Source organism: Lithobates pipiens, unplaced genomic scaffold (assembly GCF_037356315.1).
Source record: "Lithobates pipiens isolate NorthernLeopardFrog02 unplaced genomic scaffold, aLitPip1_a1.2 Scaffold_10, whole genome shotgun sequence".
Lineage (NCBI taxonomy): Eukaryota > Metazoa > Chordata > Amphibia > Anura > Ranidae > Lithobates > Lithobates pipiens.
The window spans coordinates 99176960-99198872 of record NW_027507686.1 but is presented as its reverse complement, the minus strand read 5'-3'; the positions used below and the strand labels follow the sequence as shown (position 1 = coordinate 99198872).

Genomic DNA, 21913 nt, shown 5'->3' with positions numbered 1-21913 from the left:
TTTTTGTCTTGACCAGCTGTCATCGTCTTGATGTCTACTGCGCATGTCTTATTCTGTATGACGTGAAATATACTATATCAACCGCTTTGTAATAACTCAATACAATTAGTTCTCGAAGGACGCCATGGTGTGTGTGTGGTTTTATTTGTCCTTTGAGAATTGATTCCAGAGCGCTCTGAATTTATACAATACATTGGATCTAAGGTCTGAGAGGTTGAAGGGACCACCCTAGACACAAGATTAACCCTTTCAGTCCAGAGAATTTGCAAGAAACGGTTCAGGCGATCATTCTCAAAGGAGAATCCCTAGCGCCCATAGAACTCGACAGGGTCCACAGGGCGATCGGCCCCAGACCCACGAATGTGGATAGACCCCGGGATGTAATCTTCAACCAAGGAGCAGATTCTGAGAGCGGTGCGCCCAAAGAGTCTGATAGACTTTGATGGGGCACAGATCTCTTTTTTCCCGGACGTTTCCTGAGCCACACTTATCCGAAGAGCGATGCTGAAGCCCTTACTTGGAATGCTACCCAGGGCTGCGCTACCATATCGATGGGGTTTCCCCATCCAACCGACCGTCCACAAGGCAAATTAATCGTTCACACTGCGATGCCACACTGACCTCCCAGATTTATTTCTGTTTCTGGGGATGGAGCCGATACAGCTGCCGGATTGGTTGAGCCCGCTCTCCACTAGATATGCTCAGCCTGCACCTGGAGGAGCCCCGCTGGGCTTGCCATGCCAGTCTTCTAGGAGGAGATGGAGGTAGCCTTCCCCGATCGGGAGAGGCGACCTGGAGCCTTGAATCTTCAGGACACCCCCATGTAAGTAGCTTGCACCCCAGGGCTTCTTTGTGCTCAACTGACTGTAACCCCTGCCCGTTAGACGGTATAATGCTGGCGGTGGGTTCTCCTCCCTGGTGTCTGGTGTTCCCGTTTGTCATCTTAGGTCCTCATAGCCCCCTCTCTCCAAGGAATTGACTGAATGGCCCCCTGTGTAACTTGGTAGATCCCCTCTTGGGGAGCGCCGCCGCCTGTAGCTGAGGGCGCTGCCTCCTGGGGATCCTAGGTGTAAACTCTGCTGCTCACAACCTGTTCTTGGGGACCCCCCGGAGAGACTAGTCAGGGTGGGAGGACTGATTTGTAGGTTTTACTACTGCTGTATTAACCTTTTCCTTCTTTACAGCTCAGCTTGCATCTTGCTATTGTATTCTTCTGGACTGATGGGTTTTGCTGCCACTGGAGGGGGGTTGATGTTTGTGTTCTGGTCATCCTTCCCGTTGGGCCGTTTCTGGGGGTCCTATTTGGGGTCCCCCAGGGATGATCCCTACAAGAAACGGGGAATGCCGACTGTTATAATGTAGCGTATATAGTTTTTTAGTGGATAGTGCTGGCTTACCTCTTATTATACAATGTTGGTTGATAGTTTGGGTCTGATTGGGGAGCTCCTGAATTCCGCGGTACCAGACCACTTCCCTCACATAGGATTGTACCCTTCTGAGGGCCCCTTGCAGGAGCCCTGAGGGTGTAACGAGACTAGTTCTCTCATACGCCAGTGGCGTTTTAGATCATTGGGATCACTACTAGCTCTGTGATCCTCTCCCTGGTATTTCCTCTCTTCTTTCCCTCACCCTCCCCTTTCTCTCCTGCCCCCTTCCCCCCATTTTTTTCCTTGCTTCCCCTTGCCCCTGCTCTCTACCGAGGCCATGGGCTCGTCGGAGACCCTTATGCTAATGTCTATTAACATCAGGGGACTCAATACCCCAGAGAAACGGTCCATGGTACTAAACAACCTAAGACATTCGAAAGCCCACATATGCTTCCTCTAGGAAATTAATTTCCGAGCTGATAGGCCACAACCACTCCATGATCGCTGTTTTCCAGTTGCCTACCACAGGTGCTCCTCTGAGTATAAATCTAAAGGGGTCATAATGCTGATACGCTCCAGAACTCCGTGGGCATTCCGAGACCAATGGAGGGATATTGAGGGATGTGCCCTATTCGTGAAAGGAACCCTGGGCGGATCCCTCGTCACACTGGTAAACCTTTACCTCCCCAACACTGACCAGATCGGCTTCCTGGAGCCAATTCTGACAAGGTTACAGGATTTTGCTAAGGGGGCGGTGATCCTGGGGTGGCGATCTGAACTTCGCCATGAATCTTTCCTTAAACACTTCTAGACAATCGTCTCAGGTTTCATACGTGGCACTTAAGCGTCTGAAGAAGAATTTTGATTCTTTTCACCTGGTAGATGTCTGGAGGATCCTCAACCCTAACCAGTGGGACTACACATTCTACTACCTTCCACATGATTCCTACACCAGAATTGATCTTTTCCTGCTTCCCCAGTCACTCCTTTCCAGGGTGAGATCCAGACCTGACATGGAACACTTAAACAATGGGTCCAGGTGAAGCGACTCCCCTAAGGAATGGATTTGGAGGGACTACCCTGGTGTCAGCAGAATCTTCAATGTCACGCTATACTTCATCCCACGGTGGGTGAAACTTGCCGGATAATCCAAAAAGCAGTTTAAGCGCATTCGGTGGCACCAAGCCCCTCTCCAATAATGCCAGGGATTGCTAATCCAGCCTTTAGCCCGGGTCTCAGCAACCCCAATTTCTAGACTCTAAAGGAGGTAGGCAGATCTCGACTTGGTTAATTCATCAGTCACGGTAAATGGATGACCATGGAGAGCATCATGCAGGATCCCCATTTTGCGAACCTCACATTCTGGCAGAAGCTCCAGTTGGCTCACTTTTTGAGATCACAGCCCACCCCGACCCCTACGGGAGGGCCCTGATGCCCTTTGAAGTTTTGTGCACAGAGCAGGGGCCAAACCACCATACGATCTCACTGGCATACCAAAGCCTCGTAACACCCCCAGAAGTTTACAGACCCCCCTATATAGCCAAGTGGGAATTTGAGTTGGGTATACAGTTAAATGAGAGTCCACCTGAGAGGCTTTTCCTCTTCTTGAGTAAGACCTCGGTATGTGCCCAACAGCAGAAATCAGGGTACAAGATATTGTCTATGTTCTGGGCAGAGGTACATGACATAATGCAAAGGTTCACGGATCGGGTGCTGCCCTGGTCAGCTGAGTTCTTTCTCCTAAATCACCATACCATACCGAGCAGGGCCTATCAGAAATCTATCTTATCTCTCCTGGTCACGGCAGAAAAAAGTTGCATCCCCTTGTACTGGAAGCAGAAGGAGCCTGCGGTGCGGATGTGTGGCTGAAAAAGGGGTGGAGATTCATAGAATGGAGGATCTGGTAGCAACAGATAGAGGTTCCTCCAAAAGTGGTTCTATTGGCTAGAGTTTTACTACTCGGAAGCTTATGCTCGGCTGATGGCATGCTTGGCCACTTAGTTTGGTGGACCTGGAGTGAGTTGCTGCTGCCCGGTGGAGAATCTGGAGGCAAGACTTACTACCCTTCTCATATAACCTTCCTGGGGAGGGGTTTCTCTCTGAGGTCCCCCACCCTTTGCCTGTCCTTTTTTTTCTCTCCCCCTCCTTCTTCTCTTTCCTCTCCCCTCCTCCTCCCCCTCTACCACATAAAGTTCAGCTTTTTTCTCAACACCCATTTAACGAACTGATGACCCACGGGTCATCCTACCCCTAGGTTAAAAACGAGTGGACTAAAAGGATACAGCGTGCCCTTGGGCAAACTTGAGTACCACCCAATCTGGCAGATCATAAAAAACACGTAGTTACGATTTACCCACTGCCAAAGGTGTTATTTTGTTAATTCTGTATAAATGGGTGACACCCATTTGAGATGTTATATATAAGAGATATTATTCTCTACATATAGCGGCGTTTTATACTGTTTTTTGTTGAATAAAAGATTATTTAGAATCATTATTCTAAAAATGGCAAGTTTTTTTATTAGTATGGGTTGTATTATTATACATAGCACAGTTTATAGGACAGTTTATATTTCGCTTAATATTGCAGAGAGTATAGAGATCGGAAGCGTTAATTGCAGTAGCTTCAAAATGACTGAAAAATAAAACATGAGTTGCGTTCATTCCGTTTCCTAATGCAAAGTAATACTAGCTAAATGTGAGAATAACAATAAAACTGTTAGAGCTAGAGATGATTGAATATGTGCAGTGTGTAAAGTAGCAATAAGATGTATTATCCTAAAATTATCAGTAGACCTTATTAAGGTGAGTAGGTTTACCAGGATTTAGACATAGCAATCTCTAATAATACATTTAGCAAAATAAGAAAGGATAATATTTAAACAGTATACACAGGTCGAGTTTAAGTGGAATTACACAAAATATCTAGCTTACTTTTACATTGTTCAAGAGAGCGTTGCAAAGTAATACCAAGGCAGAGTGCCGCAATAGCAATTAGATGAGATGATTGCTGTATAACACGAAATATCAGCAACTACGTGACTAGGTATCTATCATTTTTCAGGATCCTTACGTGTCTTCAATCATGTAGCGAGTATAATCTAAATATAGCATAAGGATGAGAAAGCATAATAACTGGCAGAGTATGACATGGCAAAGAAACAAACTGCATTAGAAATGTGAGATAGATGAAATCCCCATTGGTTACTCTTACAGGTTACCATTAATACAGTTAACACGGCTACATACTACAAAGTGTGAGCTAAGCAGCTAAAGGATATACATTATATAAGAGTAAATTGACTTAGCTTAAAATTCCAAAGTGTAAATCGTTCCATTTATTTTCTGAATCACTGGCTGTTGTCAGTAACAATAGCAATCAACTCAATCATGTAAACCATCCCACGGCTTTTCTCACATTTTAATGCGGTTAAAATAAATGTGTTGTCAGTGTGATGTTCAGTGTGACAGTTAAAGTGGAGAAAAAGAAGTAATACACAAAATAGAGTCAAACAGTGGAAAAGTTTATTATCTTATGCCATGTTTGCTAAAGATTTAAGAAAGTGTACGTTTGGGAGTTAGACGCTATGCCTTGGTTTTGAGAGTATAAAATAGGAGACAATATGACATTTAAATGTCACAGGGAGGAAGTGTTGCAGTTCAACGGTAAGAGATTGAAATCTTAGTTGTATTAGCTTCAAAATAGCTGAGAAATAGTTGCATTCGTTTAAATTGAAAATATATGCCGGTACCACAGATAAAGCTGATATTAGATGAGATGATCTTTGCATTAAACAATCCATTTCCTATTGTAGAGAGATACCAGCCTAATATCAAGAAAAGCAATAAATCTGTTTACATCGGTAGCGAGAGTTAGTTGCATTACTCTTAATATGTGCAGCTTATCACGTAGCAAAAAAGATGGTTTTGTGCGAATGTTGCATTATCGCAAAATTGATATGTATGTAAAAGAGTTACATTCATTTTCAGAAATATACGGACTGACTATTGCTTATCTCGTTTTTTGCTGCGGATAAATGTTAAATGTTGTAAATGTGGTAGTTAAGGTGGAGAAAAGGAAATACACAAAATAGAGTCAGAAACAGAATCCTATTGCAGAGAGATACCAGCTTAAAGTCGAAATCAGTAAATATTAAGATTTTAAGATGGTTTTATCAATGCAATCATGTAAACCGTCCCACTGCTTTTCTCACATTTTGAGGCGGTTAAAATAAATGTGTTGTCAGTGAGAGAATGAGTGTGACAGTTAAGGTGGAGAAAAACAGTGGAAGAGTTGATTTTCTTATGACTAATGTCGGAATAGCCATAAAAAATGTTTACTTCGGTGGTTTCCACTGATTATCAGCTTAATGTAAAAACAGTAATTGACATCAGTAAATGCTAAGATTTTACGACGGTTTTATTAATGTAATCTGGACTTTATTTAGCTGTTGCAACCTCAAATCAATCAGGTAATACGTCCCACTGCTTTTCTCACATTTTGAGGCGGTTAAAACGAATGTGTTGTCAGTGAGATAATCAGTGTGACAGTTAAAGTGGAGAAAATAAGTAACACGCATCATAGAGTCAAACAGTTTGCTAAAGATTTAAGATAATATGTTTTATTCTCTACTTATAGCGGAGTTTTATTGTTAGCATGATCAAATTTTCTAAGAATGACAGATTGTAAGTATGGCAGGTTGACGTTTTGAGAGTGGTATACTATACTTGGAGACAACATGACAATTAAATGTTTTAATATCACAGGGAGGAAGTGTCGCAGTTCAACGGTAAGAGATTGAAAGCTTAGTTGTATTAGCTTCAAAATAGCTGAGAAATAGTTGTATTCGTCTAAATTGAAAATATATGCCGGTACCATAGAGAAAGCTGATATTAGATGAGTTGATCTTCTCGGTAGCGAGAGTTAGTTGCATTACTCTTATCACGTAGCAAAAAAATATGGTTTTGTGCGAATGTTGCATTATCGCAAGATTGATATGGATGTAAAAAGGTTACATTAATTTTCAGAAACATACGGACAGACTGTTGCTTATTTCACATTTTGCTGCGGTTAAATGTTAAATGTTGTAAATGTGGTAGTTAAGGTGGAGAAAAAGTAGTAATACACAAAATAGAGTCAGAAACAGAATCCTATTGCTGAGAGATACCAGCTTAAAGTCGGAATAAGCAATACAACTGTTTACTTCGGTGGTTTCCACCGATTATAAGCTTAATGTAAAATCAGTAATTGAAATCAGTAAATATTAAGATTTTAAGACGGTTTTATCAATGCAATCATGTAAACCGTCCCACTGCTTTTCTCACATAAATAAATGTGTTGTCAGTGAGATAATAAGTGCTACAGTTAAAGTGGAGAAAAAGAAGTAATACACAACTTAAAGTAATCAGTGGAAGAGTTGGTTTTCTTATGAATAATGTCGGAATAGCAATAAAAATGTTTACTTCGGTGGTTTCCACTGATTATAAACTTAATGTAAAAACAGTAATTGAAATCAGTAAATGTTAAAATTTTATTAATGTAATCTGCACTTTATTTAGCTGTGGCAACGTCACATCTGTCCCACTGCTTTTCTCACATTTTGAGGCGGTTAAAACTAATGTGTTGTCAGTGAGATAATCAGTGTGACCGTTAAAGTGGAGAAAATAAGTACACACATCATAGGGTCAATACATTATAACTTTACTATAATTTAGAGATTATAATTTAATAAATTATAATATAATAAATTATAATAAATTATAATATAATATAATTATAATATAATAAATCTAAATTTAGCATAAGGATGAAAAAGAATAACATGGCAAGGATCAAACTCCATAAGAGATGTGAGCTAGATGAAATCTCAAACCCCATTGGTAACTGGTTACCGCAGTGTGAAAGCTAAGCAGTTAAAAGGTACACATAATTTAAGAGAAAATTGAATTAGCTTCAACATTCCAAAGTGTAAATCGTTGCATTATTCTAAATTTATCAGATAAGTTAACTTGGAGATTGCTATCAGCTGATATCAGTGACTAATCCGTTACGCAATCGGTTTCTAATGACAGCATAATGTAATATCAGTAAATGTTAAGGTGTGTGCTTGACGTGGATGGTACCATCCTCTCATCCCAGATTGTCTTCTGTTTTCTGTATACATGACTCTTTATACCCTAGCTTGTCTTCTACGACCCTCTTTGTTATACACCATCGTCTCTGTATACCCCAGAATACACTAGCCGGTATTCGATATACACTAGCCTATGTTCTGAATACACCAGACCGTCTTCCGTATTCCCTAGCATGTCTTCTGTATACATTAGTTTATCGGTATACATAATATGCTAACCATAAAACTCTGGTATTTGTAGAGAATAAAACTATCTTAAATGTTGACAAATATCGACTATCATGGCATAAGAAAATAAACTCTTCCAGTGTTTGACTATATTTTGAGTATTACTTCTTTTTCTCCACCCTAATTGTTACACTGATTATCATACTAACAACCCATTTCTTTTAACCGCATCGAAATGTGACAAAACGCTTTCTTGAACAATGTAAAGGTAAGCTAGATATTTTGTGTATTTCAACTTAAACTCGACCTGTATATACTGTCTCAATATTATCTTTTCTTATTTTGCTAAATTATTATTAGATTATAGAGATTGCTGTGTCTAAATCCCGGTAAACCTACTCACCTTAATAAGGTCTACTTTTAATTTTACGATAACAATATGTGCAGCGTACAAAGTAGCAATAAGATGGTTTTGTATTAACCTAAAATAAAAGAGTAATGCAATCATCTTTAGCTACCGACGTGAACAGTTTTATTGCTATTCTGACATTTAGTTGGTATCACTTTGCATTAGGAAACGGAAAGTGTAGTAAAACGACCACTCATCTTCTATTTGTCAGTTATTTTTCAGCTACTGGAGCTAACGCTTCCGATCTCTATACTGTTAACCGCAATACTTACTCTCTGCAATAGTGGTCTGCTATGTATAATGTATAAAAATATGATGCTATGTTTTCTATTAATAAAATGCAGTGAGACGTTTTACATGATTGATTTGTAGTTGCATGTATTTAATGCAATTATTTTACATTCATATCATCCCAATGTCAACCGTCTCTCACTATTAATGTTCAGGGTTACTGATATCCTGACAATATGCTGATATCCAGTGGAAAAGGACAACAGTCAGTGTAAACCGTCTTCGTGCTTAACATAAGTTTCAGAAAATGATTGGAACGATTTAACATCCATATCAATTCTACATCCTAATGTAAACCGGTTAAAATCTTAGCATTTACTGGTTTCAATTACTGATTTTACAGTTAGCTGATAATCAGTGGAAACGGACCACGACACGGAACTGTCACATTTAGCAGATATTACAATCTCAAGGTTAACTTACATTAAGAACAATTAACGATTTACACTTTGGAGTTTTAAAGCTAAGTCAATTTACTCTTAAATAATGTATACTCTTTAGATGCTTGGCTCACACTTTGCTGTATTAACTTTAACTGTATTAATGGTTACCTGTTACATGTTACCAATGGGGTTTGACATTTCATCTATCTCACATCTCTAATGCAATTCGTCTCTTTGCCATGCCAAACTCAGCCAGTTATTGTGCTTTCTCATCCTTTCGTGTTATACAGCAATCATCTATTCTCATTGCTGCCTTGGGAATACTTTGCAACTCTCCCTTGAACAATTTAAAGGTTTAATATTATTGTTTTTTATTTTGCTAAATTTATTGCTATATGTCTAAATCCCGGTAAACTTTTGTAAGGTATCCTGCTAATTTTAAGATATAAGCATCTTGTTGCTACCTTATAATCTGCACATATTAGCTGCAATGCTTACTCACTGCAAAATTAGCGAAATATAAACTGTCCTATTGGTCTGCAATGTATAAAAATACAATGCTATGTATAATAATACAACCCATACTAATAAAAAAACGAAACGAATCTTTCAAAAGTCTTACTGAAATACTTACACTCTGTATTGTAAGTAGACTCTGCCATTTTTAGAATAATGAGAATAATGATTCTAAATAACCTTCAATTAAACAAAAAGCAGTCTAAAACTCGCTATATGTAGAGAATAATATCTCTTATATCTAACATCAATCGCAGCAACAAAAATAAGCACCCATTTATACAGAATTAACAAAATAACAGCATTGGCAGTGGCAAAATCGTAACTACCTTCATTCATGATCTGCCAGATATTATCTCTTATATGTAACATCTCAAATGGGTGTCACCCATTTATACAGAATTTATACAGAATTAACAAAATAACACCTTTGGCAGTAGGTAAATCGTAACTACCTGTTTTTTATGATCTGCCAGATTGGGTGGTACTCAAGTTTAGCTTTAGCCAATATAACCCCTTTTGGAGGAACTTCTCTCTAGTACCTCTATCTGTTGCCACCAGGTCCTTCATTCTATGAATCTCCACCACCTTTTTCAGCCAGACATCCACCCCTGGGGGCTCCTTCCTCTTCCAGTACAAGAGGATGCAACTTTTTGCTGCCGTGACCAGGAGGGGTAAGATAGATTTCTGATAGGCCCTGCTCGGTATGGTATGGTGATGTAGGAGAAAGAACTCAGCTGACCGGGGCAGCACCCGATCCATGAACCTTTGCATTATGTCATGTACCTCTGTCCAGAACATTGTAATAAGCCGACAGGACCAAAAGATGTGTAGGATAGTGCCAGGCTCCTCTCCACATCTCCAACAGTGGTCCGTGCACTGAGAATCCTGGTTGCAGTCATCTAGACAATATCTTGTACCCCGATTCCTGCTGTTGGGCACATACCGTGGTCTTACTCGAGAAGAGGAACAGCCTGTCTCTCATATAACTGTATACTCAAGTCACATTCCCATTTGATTATGTAGGGGCGTCTGTAACCTTCTGGGGGTATTACACAGGTTTGGTATGCCAGCAAGACCGTATGGTGGTTTGGCCCCTGCTCCGAGCACAAAAGTTCAAAGGGCATCAGGGCCCTCCCGTATGGGGATGGGGTGGACTGTGATACCAAAAATTGAGCCAACTGGAGTTTCTGCCAGAATGTGAGGTTCGCAAAAAGGGGATCCTGCATGATGCTCTCCCTGGTCATCCACTTACCGTGGCTGATGAAGTGGCAAAGTTGAGATCTGCCTACCTCCTTTAGATTCTGGAAATTGGGGTCGCTGAGACCCGGGCTAGAGGCCGGATTGGCAATAACTGGCATTAATGGAGAGGGGCTTGGTGCCACCCAGGGCTTGAGTCCTGCGGGCATGCATGGGAACGACGTTTCCGTACTATTTTAACAACAGCAATGCCATTCCCATTAGGCGCTGGAGCCTATTCAGCGTACTCCGCGGCCATCCGAGTGACAGCTCTGCGTCTAGCAACCAGTCACCTGACGTTGGCCATACACGTGGGCACACACGGGCAGGAGTCAGCGGGCAGTGCGCATATGGCCCGGGCTACGGCTGAGCAGCTCCTCCAGAGCAGTCAGCCACAGACACACGGCTTGGATCCGGACTGTCCCCTGCCTCGCCTCTACCCAGTGCCAGAGAGTCCTGGCCTCCTGGGGCCAAAGCCTCTGCACTGCTGCCAGTTTACTTCTCTCCTGAGAAGGGAAGAGATTGCAGTCTGCAATACATACCCTGCAAATACTCTGCAATACATACCCTGCCAATACTCTGCAATACCCTGCCAATACTCGGCAATACCCTGCCAATACTCTGCAATACATACCCTGCCAATACTTTGCAATACCCTGCCAATACTCTGCAATACCCTGCCAATACTATGCAATGCATACCCTGCCAGTACTCTGCAATACCCTGTCAATACCCTGCAATACATACCATGCCAGTACTCTGCAATACCCTGCCAATACTTTGCAATACCCTGAAAATACTCTGCAATACATACCCTGCCAGTACTCTGCAATACCCTGCCAATACTCTGCAATACATACCCTGCCAATGCTCTGCAATACCCTGCCAATACTCTGCAATACCCTGCCAATACTCTGCAATACCCTGCCAATACTCTGCCATACATACCCTGCCAGTACTCTGCAATACATACCCTGCCAATACTCTGAAATACCCTGCCAATACTCTGCAATTCATACCCAGCCAGTACTCTGCAATACCCTGCCAGAGTCCTGGCCTCCTGGGGCCAAAGCCGCTGCACTGCTGCCAGTTTACTTCTCTCCTGAGAAGGGAAGAGAATACCAGGTTAATGTGTTATTAAGTTGCAGTCTGCAATACATACCCTGCCAATACTCTGCAATACACACCCTGCCAGTACTCTGCAATACCCTGCTAATACTCTGCAATACATACCCTGCCAGTACTCTGCAATACCCTGCCAATACTCTGCAATACATACCCTGCCAGTACTCTACAACACCATGCCAATACTCTGCAATACATACCCTACCAGTACTCAGCAATACCCTGCCAACACTCTGCAATACCCTGCCAATACTCTGCCATACATACCCTGCCAGTACTCTGCAATACATACCCTGCCAATACTCTGCAATACCCTGCCAATACTCTGCAATTCATACTCTGCAATACATACCCTGCCAGTACTCTGCCATACCCTGCCAATACTCGGAAATACCCTACCAATACTCTGAAATACATACCCTGCCAATACTCTGCAATACATACCCTGCCAATTCTCTGCAATATCCTGCCAATGCTCTGCAATACCCTGCCAATACTCTGCAATACATACCCTCTCAATACTCTGCAGTACTCACCCTGCCAATACTCTGCAGTACTCACCCTGCCAATACTCTGCAATACATACCCTGCCAATGCTCTGCAATACCCTGCCAATACTCTGCAATACATACCCTCTCAATAGTCTGCAGTACTTACCCTGCCAATACTCCGCAGTACTCACCCTGCCAATACTCTGCAATACATACCCTGCCAATACTCTGCAATACATACCCTGCCAATACTCTGCAATACATACCCTCTCAATACTCTGCAGTACTCACCCTGCCAATACTCTACAGTACTCACCCTGCCAATACTCTGCAATACATACCATGCCAATGCTCTACAATACCCTGCCAATGCTCTGCAATACCCTGCCAATACTCTGCAATACATACCCTCTCAATACTCTGCAGTACTCACCCTGCCAATACTCTGCAGTACTCACCCTGCCAATACTCTGCAATACATACCCTGCCAATGCTCTGCAATACCCTGCCAATACTCTGCAATACATACCCTCTCAATACTCTGCAGTACTCACCCTGCAATACTCCGCAGTACTCACCCTGCCAATACTCTGCAATACATACCCTGCCAATACTCTGCAATACTTTCTCTGCCAATACTCTGCAATACATACCCTCTGCCAGTACTCTGCAATACCCTGCAAACACTCTGCAAAACATACCCTGCCAATACTCTGCAATACTTACTCTGCTAATACTCATCAATACTTACCCTGCCAATACTCTGCAATACTTACTCTGCCAATACTCTGCACTTAAATACCCTGCCAATACTCTGCAATACATACCCTGCCAATACTCTGCAATACATACCCTGCCAATACTCTGCAGTACTCACCCTGCCAATACTCTGCAATACATACCCTGCCAATACTCTGCAATACTTTCTCTGTCAATACTCTGCAATACTTACTCTGCCAATACTCTGCAATACTTACCCTGCAATACCAGCAGTGCCCTGCCAATAATCTGCAATACCCAGCAATAATCGGCAATACCCAGCAATAATCAGCAATACCCTGCCAATACTCTTCAATACCCTGCCAATACTTATCTTGCCAATATTCTGCAATACCCTGCCAATACTTTCCCTGCCAATACTTACTCTGCCAATACCCAGCCATACCCATCCATGCTCAGCCAATATTACATTGGGGGAGATGCAGGGCTCAAGTCCTGCGGGAACTCACGGGAACGGAGTTCCTTTAATTTTTCCCCAACAGGAACTCAGTTCCTATTAGCAGACATGTCCTGCAAGACTTTGAAGTATGCGAGCTGTATGTCAGGTGCTACACCAACAGTCGCCGACACAGCTTGCAATAGTAAGTTCCGCACACCTGAACATCCAGGCATTGCCAGTAGGAGGCCCCATGACAGCTTCTACTTTGATCTACCTGTCAATCACAGCTAGCTGACGGGTAGATCAGGTCCCTGCTGCTAAGAGATTGTATTTAGTCAGAACTCTCGTGATGCGCTCCTCCCCGCCGGCCCCTCCTGATTTTCTGTCTCCTCATCCTCCCCCTCTTATCCTGCATACTTGCTCTGTGTGTCCCGCTGAATCTCCCCCTCCTCTATCTTCAGTGCCATATGATGAGAGAACCCAGAGGAGGAGCACAGCTATTCTGCTCACAGGACATGTAGGGAGAGAGGTGAGCTGAGCACAATACCTGGCAAAGTTTAATGCCAGGAGGGAAGTTTATGTGGAAATAGCTTGGGTTGGAATAGCAGCGAGTGTGTGTTGGAGCCCTGAAGAGTTTGCAGCCCCCCAAGCTAACATACATCTCCTAAGCAGGAACACATCACTATCTCCCCAAGCATTCTGTCCAGATAATGTGCAGTTAATTTATGACCTTTCCGTTTAACCCTGTGTTATCAAAACTCTGTTTAATGAAAAGTGTAAACTCACCACATAAACACTCTATATACAAAATAAAATTCCCCAATAAAGATCAATACACGATGTTCACATTTGCATGGAAGCACAATTGAATGAATGCTGATTATTCAGAGAATTACCATATTTATGTTTATTGAGAATCGTTTTTTTTATGTACTAACAGTTAAGCTTCATACACACAATACAAAAATTGGATGAAAAATTCCACTTTGATCGTATCATTTTTATTTATTTTTTGGTGGGGGGGAGTCGATCTTAGGTGGGAGTTCCCACACTTTTTTCCCCAGGACTTGACCCCTGGTGCCACCGAATGTTCTCAAACTGCTTTTTGGATTATCCACCACGTTTCACCCACCGTGGGATGAAGTATAGCGCGAGTTGGAAGATTCTGCTGACACCAGGGCAGTCCCTCCAAATCCACTCCTAAGAGGAGCCGGACCCATTGTTTAAGTGTTCCGTATCGGCCCCAATCTATGAATCTCGTCATATGACATGCCATATGGTACAAGTTTACATCAAGAAAAGCCATCCCTCCCCGCAGTTTTGGTAGACGTAGAATAGATTGCCTGAGTCTTGGTGGTTTTTGGGCCCAAATAAACGTAACTAATGCTCTATTCACCGCGCGGAGATAGACGCTCGATATTCTAATTGGGAGAGCCTGTAAGTGATATAATATTCCGGGCATGATGTTCATTTTGACAATACTACAGCATTCAAACCAGGAAAACATAACCTTTTGCCAGGTTTGGAGATCTTTTTTAATGTCTGTCAGAAGTCTGTCAAAAGAGGGGGAAAGTTGAGAGGCAAGATGTCTCCATCTTGTTCGGCAGGTGGATACCTAAATATTTGATGCTGGACCTAGCCCAATTAAAGGAGAAGTTCGCCCTCAGTAAAGTTGCCAGAGAGGTCGGCAGAGAAACATTTAACGCCTCTGATTTCTGGTAGTTAACCTTAAAGAATGAAAGTTCGTCATACTTCTGCATTTCCGCCATTAAGTTTGGTAAGGATGTCAGAGGGTTGGTTAGGAAAAATAGAAAATCATCAGCAAAAGCCGCAATTTTAGGGGTCATAGTGGCGCTAAGATTGAGTCCCGTTATGTTAGGGTTGTCTCTGACAAGTCAGAGGAGAGGTTCCAGGGTCAGGATAAAGATCCGTTGGATATCTTGAGCGAGGCTGACAGTTGGCCATTAACTTCACTTGGGCCGAAGGGTTGGAATAAATGGCCCCTATCCAATGCATCATCCGCTGGCCCAGACCCACCTGACATGGGGTCTCAAATAGAAAAGGCCAATTCACCTGATCAAATGCCTTCTCCGCGTCTGTTGACAGGAGTAGCATCGGGGTTTTCTGTGTCTTGGCCGCGTGAATCAGGTTGATCGCCTTTGTGCTATTGTCCCTCGCCTTCCTCAAGGGCACCTGGAATAAGTGAACCAGAGAGGGGATCCACTCCGACAGGCACATTGAGAGAGCCTTGGTGAAGATCTTGAGATCCACGTTGAGGAGGGAGATAGGCCTATAGTTTTGGCAGTGAAGGGGGTCTTTGCCCTCTTTGGGAATCACCGTTATGAAGGCCCGTAGGGTATCGTCCGGAAGAGACCCACCCTCTTCGGCCTCATTATAGGCAGCTAAAAAATACGGGCATAACAGGTCCCCGAAGATCTTGTAGTAGGGAAGCGAGTACCCGTCCGGGCCTGGGGCTTTACCACTATGCATTTGGGAAATGGCACGAGTTACCTCTTCCCCCAAAAGGGGAGCCTCCATGGCTGTCAAGGCCTCCACTGGCAGCCAAGGAAGGCCCGATTTCTGGATGTAATCCCGAATGGCCTCTCATTCCAGGGACCTATCTCTTCCCAAGGATTGGGGTGGCAGGTTATACAGTGAGGTATAATATTTACGAAACTCCTCCGCTATTTCCTCCGTGGCATAAACCTTAGAGTTTGCCTTCCCCAATATCTCAGGGATAAAGGCCCTCACCCTCTGGTTTCTCAGAGCCCTTGCCAGTATCTTACCACATTTGTTGCTGTGTTCATAAAAGGAGTGCTTGCATTTTGCAAGAACTGCTTTGGCCCTAAACAGTGCCAGAGCCCTCAATAGTTTTTTTCAGGGAGGTGAGGTCTGCCAGTGTGTGTGTGGCTAACGATCACTTGTGGGTGGCTTCCAGGGCCTTAATTTTGCTCAGAAGGTTGAGAGTTTGCTGTGATCTCTCCATCTTGAGCCGCGCACCTTGAAGACCTTGAATGGTGCACTTATGAGCCTCACAAACCATCATGGGGGAGCTACCGGAGGCGGCATTTGAGGTAAAAAAACCCTCAGCTCTCTGGCGACCTCCACCATGACCTAGCAAAAAATAGCAAGAAAGACTTGTCTTCTGTACATGCAAGCCTCTCTGTATAAACTAGCCAGTATTCTGTATACACTTATTCATCATTTGTGTACACTAGCCTCACGGTATACCTTAGCCTTTGTGTATACACTAGCCTCTCTGTATACACTAGCCTTTCTTCTGTATACCCTAGCTTGTCTTTTATATGCACTAGCCTAACTACTGTATAACCTAGCTTCTCTGTATACCCCAGCCTCACTCTGTATACCCAAGACTGTCTTCTGTTAACACTAGCCTTTCTCTAGTCACCAGCCAGTCATTTATTTACACTAGCCAGTCATCTAGATACACTAGCCTCTCTTGATATACTAGCCTCTCTTTATTCTCTTGGCTGTCTTCTATATACCCTAGCCTCTCGTTGTATACACTAGCCTCTCTCTATACCCAAGCCTGTTTTCTGTATACTCTATATTCTCTATATACTATAGCCTCTCTGTATGCCCCAGTGAGTCTTCTGTATACACGTGCCTGTCATCAAAATGCACTAGCCTGTCTTTTTTTTATGCTAGTCTCTCGGTATACCCCAGGCTCTCTGTTTAACCCAGCCATTTTCTCTATACCATAGCAGCTCTGTATTACCCAGCCTCTCTGTATACACCAGCCTCTCTGCATACCCCAGTCTCTCTGTATACACTAGCATTTATTTATACACCTGCCTCTATGTATACCAAAGCTTGTGTTTTATATACACTAGCCTCACTGTATCCCCTAGCCTCTCTGTATACACTAGCCTCAGCCTGAATGATATCGGGCACATTCAGGGTGATGTGGCCATTGGAGATATTGCTAGCCACTCTCAACCCTCTTGACAAACGCCAAGATGGACACCTCCTCAAACAAGCAGAAAAATAAATCAAGTCGTCGACGCCAACAACATATTAAAAAAAAGCCTACGGCATCTGATATTCCCAGGCGGTCTCCCATCCAGTTACTAATCAGGCCCGACATTGCTTAGCATCCGAGATCAGATGAGATTAGGCTCATTCAGGGTGATGTGGCAGTAGGGGATCTTGCTGGCCACTCTCAACCCTCTTGACAAACACCAAGATGGTCACCTCAGCAATAAAGCTGAAAAATAAAACAGGTTGTAGACGCCAACAACATATTTTAAAAAAAGCCTACGGCAGCTGATATTCCCAGGCAGTCTCCCATCTAGGTACTAACCAGTCCCGACCCTTTTTAGCATCCGAGATCAGACGAGATCAGGCGCATTTAGGGTGATGTGGCCATAGGCAATCTTTCAGGCCACTCTCAACCCTCTTGACAAACACCAAGATGGTCACCTCAGCAAACAAGCAGAAAAATAAAAAAGGTCGTAGACGCCAACAACATATTAAAAAAAAGCCCGTGGTACAAGGTTTTTACAGGCAGTTTCCCATCCAGGTACTAACCAGACCTGACCCTGCTTAGCATCCGAGATCAGACCAAATGGGTGATATGGCCATAGGAAATCTTGCTGGCCACTCTCAATCCTCTTGAAAAATGCCAAGATGGTTAACTCGGCAAACAAGCAGAAAAATAAAACAGGACGTCGACTCCAACAACATATTAAAAAAAGCCTACGGCACCTGGTACTCCCAGGCGGTCTTCCATTTAGGGACTAACCAGACCCGACCCTGCTTAGCATTTGAGATCAGACGAGATGGGACGCATTCAGGGTGACGCGGCCATAGGCGATCTTGCTGGCCACTCTCAACTCTCTTGACAAACGCCAAGATGGTCACCTCAGCGAACAAGCAGAAAAATAAAACAGGACGTCGACGCCAACAACATATTAAAAAAAAGCCTGCGGCACCAGGTATTCCCAGGCGGTTTCCCATCCAGGTACTAATCAGGCGCGACCCTGCTCAGCATCTAGAGATCAGACGAGATCAGGCGCATTCACGGTGATGTGGCAATAGGCGATCTTGCTGGCCACTCTCAACCCTCTTGACAAATGCCAACATGGTCACCTCAGCAAACAAGCAGAAAAATAAAACAGGTCATCGACGCCAACAACACATTAAAAAAAAAGCCTACGGCACCTGATATTCCCAGGCTGTCTCCCATACAGGAACTATCCAGGACCAACCCTGCTTAGCATCCGAGATCGGATGAAATTGGGCGCATTCAGGGGGATGTGGCCATAGACGATCTTGCTGGCCACTTTCAACCCTCTTGACAAACACCAAGATGGTCACCTCGGCAAACAAGCAGAAAAATAAAACAGGTCGTCGACGCCAACAACATATTAAAAAAAGCCTGCGGTACCAGATTTTTCCAGGCGGTCTGCCATCCAGGTACTAAATAGGCCCGACCCTGCTCCGCATCCGAGATCAGACGAGATCGGGCGCATTCAGAGTGATGTGGCAACTCGGCAATCTTGCTGGCCACTCTCAACCCTATTGACAAATGCTAAGATGGTCACCTCAGCAAACAAGCAGAAAAAAAAAAAAGGTCGTCCCAGGTGGTCTCCCATCCAGGAACTAACCAGGCCCAACCCTGCTTAGCATCCGAGATCAGACTAAATTGGGCGCATTCAGGGTGATGTGGCCGTAGGCAATCTTGCTGGCCATTCTCAACCCTCTTGACAAACGCCACGATGGTCAAATCGGCAAACAAGCGGAAAAATAAAAAAGGTAGTCGACGCCAACAACATATTAAAAAAAGCCTACGGCACCTGGTACTCCCAGGCGGTCTTCCATTTAGGGACTAACCAGACCCGACCCTGCTTAGCATTCGAGATCAGATGAGATTGGGCGCATTCAAGGTGATGTGGCCATAGGCGATGTTGCTGGCCATTCTCAACCCTCTTGACAAATGCTAAGATGGTCACCTCGGCAAACAAGCAGAAAAATAAAACAGGTCGTCGACGCCAACAACATTTAAAAAAAACTGCCTACGGTACCTGGTATTCCCAGGCGGTCTCCCATCCAGGTGCTAACCAGGCCCGACCCTGCTTAGCATCTGAAATCAGATAAGCTTAGGCTCACTCAGGGTGAGGTGGTCGTAGGCGATTTTGTTAGCCACTCTCAACCCTCTTGACAAACGCCAAGATGGTCACCTCGGCAAACAAGCAGAAAAAAAAAAAGGTCATCGACGCCAACAATATATTAAAAAAAAGCCTGCGGCACCAGGTTTTTCCAGGCGGTTTCCCATCCAGGTACTTACCAGGCCTGACCCTGCTTAGCATCCGAGATCAGACGAGATCCGGCGCATTCAGGGTGATGTGGCCATAGGCTATTTTGTAGGCCACTCTCAACCTTCTTGACAAATGCCAAGATGGTCACCTCGGCAAACAAGCAGAAAAATAAGACAGGTCGTTGACGACAATAACATATTAAAAAAAAGATTACGGCACCTGGTATTCCCAGGCGGTCTCCAATCCCGGTACTAACCAGGCCCGACTCGGCTTAGCATCCGAGATCAGTCGACATCGGGCTAATTCAGGGTGATGTGGTTGTAGGTGATCTTGCTGGCCACTCTCAACCCTCTTGACAAATGCCAAGATGGTCCCCTTGGCAAACAAGCAGAAAAATTTAACAGGTCGTCAACGCCAACAACATATTAAAAAAAAAGCCTATGGCACATGGTATTCCCAGGCGGTCTCCAATCCCGGTACTAACCAGGCCCGACCTTGCTTAGCATCCGAGATCAAATGAGATTGGGTGCCTTCAGGGTGATGTGGCTGTAGGCAATCTTGAGGCTGCTCTCTACCCTCTTGACAAACGCCAAGATGGTCAGCTCGGCAAGCAAGCAGAAAAATTAAACAGGTCGTCAACGCCAACAACATATTAAAAAAAAGCCTACGGCACCTGGTATTCCCAGGCAGTCTCCCATCCAGGTACTAACCAGGCGCGACCCTGCTTAGCATCCAAGATCAGGCACATTCAGGGTTATGTGGTCGTAGGTGATCTTGCTGGCTATTTTTCACCCTCTTGACAAATGCCAAGATGGTCACGTCGGCAAACAAGCAGAAAAATAAAACAGGTCGTCGATGCCAACAACATATTAAAAAAAAAGCCTACGGCACCTGGTATTCCCAGGCGGTCACCCATCCAGATACTAACCAAGCCCGACCCTGCTTAGCATCTGAGATCAGACAAGATCAGGCTCATTCAGGGTGATGTGGCTGTAGGCAAACTCGGTGGCCACTCTCAACCCTCTTGACAAATGCCAAGATGGTCACCTCAGCAAACAAGCAGAAAAATAAAACAGGTCGTCGACGCCAACAAAATGTTAAAAAAAGCCTGCGGCACCAGGTAATCCCAGGCGGTTTCCCATCCAGGTACTAACCAGGCACGACCCTGCTCAGCATCCGAGATCAGGCTCATTGAGGGTGATGTGGCCTTAGGCAATCTTACTGGCCACTCTCAACCCTCTTGACAAATGCCAAGATGGTCAACTCGGCAAACAACAGAAAAACAAAATGGGTTGTCAACGCCAACAACATATTTAAAAAAAAGCCTACGGCACCTGGTATTCCCAGGCGGTCTCCCATACAGTGTATATAGATGTATATAGATATATAGATATATGATATATACATATATTACATTATACTGATAACCAGTGGAAAAGGAAAACAGCTTACAAGCCGTTTCAATGCCATATGCTTTTTACATTCTTATGTTACATCTTAACCTTTACTGATATTATATTATGCTGTCCATTAGAAATGGATAGCGTAATGGAACATTAGTCACATTTAGCTGATATCAGAAATCTCAGACTTAACTTATCTGATTCGATTCATTCAATTTTCATTTTTATAATGTGGGCCTTTTAACTGCTTAGTTTACACGCTTGTGTTTAGCCCGGTGACTGTATTAATGGTTATCTGTAAGTAACCAATGTTAGTTCACATCTCTAATGGAGTTTGTCATGTCATACTCTGGTTATGCTTTCTCATCCTTATTCTATATTTAGATTATACCCACTACATGATTTTAATCATAATTTTCAGCCTCTAAAATTATAGAAACATAGTCACGTCAATACTCATATTTCGTGTTATGCAGCAACCATGCAGTAAGCCTACTCACTGTCATTGCAATTCCGACATTATGCCTTAATTAAGGTATTAGTTTGCAACTATCCCTTGATCCCTTTTGTGTATTTTTACTTTATGTCGACCTATATATACTGTGTAAATATTTTCCTGACTTATTTTGCTATATTTATTATTAGATTATAGAGATTACAATGTCTAAATCCGGTTAAATTTGTTCACTGTTATAATGTCTTCAGCTAATTTTAAGATAATGAAAAATCCCCTCAAAATAATCTTACGCAGTGCATATATTAACAACTATTGCAACTATCTCTCTCTACTGATGTAAACAGTTTTATTGTTATTCTGATATATAGCTGGTAATCTCACCAATATGAAATGGAATGGTTAATATAACGATCACTCATCCTGACTTATTTTGCTTTATTTATTATTAGATTATAGAGAGTACTATCTCAAAATCCGGTTAATTCTATTCA

The 21913-nt window shown here is 43.3% G+C and overlaps 7 pseudogenes; all 7 read right to left on the bottom strand.

Annotated features, from left to right (window-relative positions):
- Positions 1-17556: 17556 nt before the first annotated feature.
- On the bottom strand, positions 17557-17675 carry LOC143955621 (5S ribosomal RNA; annotated as a pseudogene).
- Positions 17676-18224: 549 nt separating this feature from the next.
- LOC143953097 (5S ribosomal RNA) lies at positions 18225-18344 on the bottom strand (annotated as a pseudogene).
- Positions 18345-18453: 109 nt separating this feature from the next.
- Positions 18454-18572, bottom strand: LOC143946563 (5S ribosomal RNA; annotated as a pseudogene).
- A 516-nt stretch (positions 18573-19088) lies between these two features.
- On the bottom strand, positions 19089-19207 carry LOC143942754 (5S ribosomal RNA; annotated as a pseudogene).
- Positions 19208-19542: 335 nt separating this feature from the next.
- Positions 19543-19661, bottom strand: LOC143955719 (5S ribosomal RNA; annotated as a pseudogene).
- Positions 19662-19997: 336 nt separating this feature from the next.
- Positions 19998-20116, bottom strand: LOC143943928 (5S ribosomal RNA; annotated as a pseudogene).
- Positions 20117-20441: 325 nt separating this feature from the next.
- LOC143946607 (5S ribosomal RNA) lies at positions 20442-20560 on the bottom strand (annotated as a pseudogene).
- Between the last annotated feature and the right edge of the window lie 1353 nt (positions 20561-21913).